This window comes from Medicago sativa, chromosome 7, assembly GCF_051527215.1.
Source record: "Medicago sativa cultivar Bolivia chromosome 7, Bolivia_mono, whole genome shotgun sequence".
Taxonomy (NCBI): Eukaryota; Viridiplantae; Streptophyta; class Magnoliopsida; order Fabales; family Fabaceae; genus Medicago; species Medicago sativa.
The window spans coordinates 45,818,364-45,823,556 of record NC_140755.1 but is presented as its reverse complement, the minus strand read 5'-3'; the positions used below and the strand labels follow the sequence as shown (position 1 = coordinate 45,823,556).

Below are 5,193 nucleotides of genomic sequence, written 5' to 3'. Positions count from 1 at the left end.
CAAAATGATGTCATCTAGTCCCCCAATATTTCAATGAAAACTTTGTTTAGAAATGTATAGGCTGCAAAAGTATTTCTTAAGTGTGTTCTCATCTTGTAGATATATAATTTCTGAAAATGTGTTTTGAAATATATTGCATGAAACATAAAAACTAATATTATAAAAATCAAACACTAACATCTAAAATTAACTTAATAAACCACTAAATAAATAATTTTTTTAAGAAAAAACAAATAATCAATTATGGTGAAAACATACAAAAAGATGTAACATTTTACTTCCTACCATTTGAAGTTGTTTTTTGAATATCTTTTTTTTTTTTTTTTGCCGATAATTAGAAGAGTTTTATTAAATAGCATCACACATCTAATAGTGACCAAGGAACATCTTACGGCCCATAAAAATCATACAAAATAGATCATTACATCCTGTAAGAGATACACCAAAAAACAAAACAATGTAATGTTATAAGTCTCTAATGATCTTGCAAAACACCCAGTGCAATGAACTACCTATTGCTTCAAGCAATGAGATTTAACACCAAGGCCCCCACTCGACTAATCATCGGGAAAACTTTGCACACCAGAGGTAAAAACCAGAAGAAAAAAGACAGCAGCAAATACTCTTGTACATCACCTAGTTTCCACAGTCCTTCTCAATTTACTAAGAGAACACCAGCTGCAGCTTTCATAGTAATTTTCATAGTGGCTTAACACAACCACGCACCACTTATTTCTCCAAAACTTGATAAAAAGCTCATCATACCTCACAACACAACACGACAAAAATCATTGAAACCAACCACAAACCATCATGAGCATCCACATGAGATTCCCTAGACTGTGCTAGACAGGAGAAAACTAAACACTGCTAAAAACTTCCACTGCTCGTGTCACAATCAGGCCATCAAAACAGTTGTGCATTCAAGCTCGCAACTCCTCCGGCTGATGTAGTGGCAAACTGATATTTCTTCTTTCCTGCAGTGCAATAGATATTAAAAATAGGCATAACAGGTGCACTGCTACAGATGCAGACCAAAATCGCCTGAGAATAAGGCATAATCAAATATGCATAATACAAAAATCTGCAAACACAACACAATTTCACAACCACCACAGCAGAATTAATAGCCAAACATACCAAACTGAAGCTGTGGCAGTACAAAAACAATAAATCTATTCACCAGACACCCTTAAGTTAATGAAATCCACTTTTCCACTAAACAGTCATAAAAAACAGACCATGCCACCACTGAAGAATTTAATAGCCAAATATACCAAGCCAAAGCAAAGGCAGTACAAAAACAATAATTTAATTCGTCAGACTCTTAAGATTTCAGTCAATTTGCGAAAAAATGCTCATTCATATTGGTCTAACATTGGTATTTGATCTTTTCCAACCATGAAATTGAATTAGGCCCTTAGATCTTCATGGTTTGCGACAATGCAAATGACTTAGCCACCACCAATTTGATTAACAACAACAGCTAAAGCTAGTGTGGTAGAGCCTGCTGAAGTAGCACATGCCATAACCATTTTATTTTTTTTGCTTACACCAGCTAGTGCTAATATAAACTCGGCTACATTTGGCTCTTTCATCCTTTTACCATGAAGAAAATGACCCAAAATCTGATTGAAAAAACTTTATGTTATGACTCCCATTTAGAGCAGCAGTAGCAAAGCAACAACAATAGCAGTAATAACAACTTATGGCTCCTTTATGATTTGATGCGGGTTTCCTAGCAAATTTGGAAGAAATCATAATATAGAATAGGGAAAAAGCAAAGCAAGAACGACACAACATCGCTATTTCAAATTATAATCTTCAACTAATAGTGAAAAGAAATAGCAAAAGCAGCCACTCGTGCAGGTTGATTAATGCTAAACTTAGCATCAAGGTTGCTCAATACTAAACTATCTACAAATGTTGACCACCTAAATAAAAATTTGCCTCATGCCAAAGTTGATGTATATCAATATCAATATTTATAATCATTTGCTCTATATCATTGAAAACCAAATCAAGTGTAGTACAAATATATACTATCTTGCCTTTAACACACATTCATTATTTGATTTTATTTGAAATATGGTTCAAATACATTTTAATATCTTTTCAGGCATCTTGAAATATATTCAAGGAGGGAAATCCTACTATGAAGCTGGAAGTGTAGTATGCTTCAGTGAAACTTTTCATAACTCCTCATAATATGATCAAATGCAAACTTAGTAAAAAATAATATAAAAGAGTAAGATCATTTAAAAGTGGATCTTTGTAAAATTCTTCCACTGTACTCTTTAAAGATATAAGCATCTCTAGAAAATATAAGAAGCAAACATCATATTCATGAAATCCTATGATAATATAAATCAATCGCAATCAAGTAACCTAGTTTGCACAGAAAAGTAAGGGCCATATACACTAAAGGATACACCAATGGAAAACAATAAAGACAATAACCAATGACCTACCCTTTTCATCTAGAAGCACCATCCCTATTGAGTTCGGTTGTTCAGGATTCAGAAAGGAAGGAACCTCCCACATCCTCAGAACCCTAACCATAAAACGCCAACCCTCTCTTCCGGGCAACACCGCCGACAACAAATCAAAGGAGTTCTCCATCACAGAACTGGAACTGGATATGAGACCCAAGAATTCAACAACACAAACCTGACACCCACAGAGCAAGTACATCCACAACAAAACAAAACATGAGAATTTAGGGTACAAAGATCTCTTCCTAAACGACACTCCACATGAAAACCACATTAGATTGTAGAAAAAATTGATCCCACCGAAAATGCCGACACACAGTAGAAATTGGCCAGAAATGGCTATTATCTTCTGTAAGAGTTGTTGATTTCATTGAATACGGGTGAAAAAAAAAATCAAAAGAAGATGATTAAAAAAATGGTAAAACACTTAGGCTATGAAAATCCACCATATTATGTTGTAAATCAATAGATACAAAGGTAAAATTAACCTTCTTTGTTCATTATATAAAAGAGGAACAGTAAAAAATAAAGTATGCTCTAGTAAATTCTTTTGTAATAGTTTTACATTTTCGTACAAATAAATAGAAAGACTTAGCCTTTTTTGAGCAACTAAAAAGAAAGATTGTCAAGTTTAAATGTAGTGATGCAGGTTGAAAACAACTAAAACATTATTGATTTTGGAACCAAATGTTTTGCATTATGGACCTGATTTCGAATTAGAGTTGTGGAATTATGGACCTGATTTTGAATTAGAGTTGTGGGATTAGCTTGAACATACTATGAAAAAAGTTCTAAATCAGATTTTTTTTTATTTATAGTTGGACTACATCAGGACAATTTGAATAACACGCAGTTACCACCAATGTCACCTATTTTATTTTAACTAACTCTGAATCTCCTACACACACTGCCAGCTAATACATCAAATGAAATTATAAAACTCATCCAAAGCAGTTGAAAAATGCCATTGAAAAAGTATATTGAGAACAAAATAACATACATCAACCATACCTTCCTCTTTGACACTTGTTCCTCCTCTTCTCTATGCTTCTAAAATGGTGTATTTTTTGCTTAATAAAGAATGATCTCATCCTAAAAAACCGGAAAAAGGTAAGATACAAAAAGTAGCAATTCAACAAATGTTAGAAAATCAATGACATAAATAGTCATTGAAAGCTCACAATGCATTCAAGGGGAAAATAGTAATAATAGGATAGATCTTGTAGTATGTATGTATAATTATATCTTTTATCATGCACCTATGAGGCCTATGACCTAGTAAAAAAGAGTGTTTATTGATAAAGCTTAAAATTTATTGACTTATAAAATGTATTTATTGAAGCTTTCACTATACTGCTTCAATTCCAAACAAAGAAAACGCTAAATCAAATGCAATATACTTGCACAGAAAAATCATAAAAAATTACACAAAATCGAAGAAAAAAGCACTGAAAATTACCATAAGAGGATGACAGAACTTAGTCCTAAGAAGCTCCTTGATATCTTCTCTAACACTTTTCAACTGATCAGGATTAGACTTAAACGCAACCGTTCCGAATCGTCCACTCGAAACACGAACTTCACCTCTTCGCTGAAAAATCGCAAACGCAATTGACAGAAACGAACTAAAAAAAATGGCATTGAAATGGAACTCACATCCACACTTTCAACATGATCAATTACAATATTACTCAAATATGTGGATGAAAATAAAAAATAAAGGCAGAGAAGAAAACATCAAACATATGGTGAAGCTAATTTTGATCAGAATTCACTATGGCATTTTATCAAACATATGGTGTGCAGTGTAGTGTGCATATATGGAGAAATAGCAGAGTTCAAAGTCACACACAACAAAGAACAAAAAATAAAGAAATTAAAGAAACAAATGAAAGAACCCAAAAAATAAGATGGAAGAAACGAATCATTTGAGCAAAACAATTTACTAACCTTTTCATCACCATCTCTATTGAGTTTGGTTGTTCAGGGTTCAAAAAGGATGGAACCTCCTACATCTCTATGTGGATTCAGATCAGAAAATTGATACCTGCTCCAATCGAACCACAAACACATCCTTTTATTGTCTTCAGTAAAAGGGGTAAAATAGAGATACCAATGTAATGGGGTAGCCTAGCTTCGACATTCTCTGCGATGCATCCGCAAGCAGACAAAAAATTTGAATTTCCTGTCGGAACATCGACCAATAGCCTCAGAGAATTATAGATCTCTCGACATAATACATCCACCACATTCTCCATGTCACAGGAAAACGCCAAATTAGAAGAACCCCTTGAACAAAAAGATCGAGACAAACCAGACAAAGGATGCAGAAAAATTTGAGGGAAGACGCTATCAACAAAAATGGAATTCAACAGTAAAGAGAGAGACTATTCTCTTTTGTAAGATTTATTGATTCTTAAAGCTTCCAAAAATTCCATAAACATTTCTTGATAATTTTGTAGTATTTTTGGGATGATTTTTGCCTATTAAAATTGATAAAAAAAATAATGTGTTGATTTTCTTGCTTTTTTGTGATGTTTTGTATTAAAAATTTTGTTGAAATGTGCATGATTCTAGTTCCAATTTCTTGGTAAATGTTTGTGACCTCTACCACTTGATTTTATGAAGTTTTAGCTACTGTTTGTGTGTGTTTCTTGCTGCATATGGATATGTAAAATTAGTTTCTTGTGTTACAAGT

At 33.1% G+C, this 5,193-nt stretch overlaps 1 long non-coding RNA gene across 3 annotated transcripts; it reads right to left on the bottom strand.

Moving 5' to 3' along the window:
- Positions 1–370: 370 nt before the first annotated feature.
- On the bottom strand, positions 371–4,908 carry LOC146906183 (uncharacterized). 3 transcript variants are annotated; one of them, XR_015018892.1, is made up of 6 exons: positions 4,446–4,908; positions 3,955–4,086; positions 3,507–3,587; positions 2,472–2,670; positions 1,378–1,738; positions 371–977 (listed from the first exon to the last, which is right to left on the bottom strand). It is a non-coding gene; the product is annotated as an uncharacterized LOC146906183 (long non-coding RNA). The 3 variants fall into 3 exon arrangements; XR_015018890.1 differs by lacking the exon at positions 1,378–1,738 and having other exon boundaries at positions 3,496–3,587; XR_015018891.1 differs by lacking the exon at positions 1,378–1,738.
- Positions 4,909–5,193: the final 285 nt, after the last annotated feature.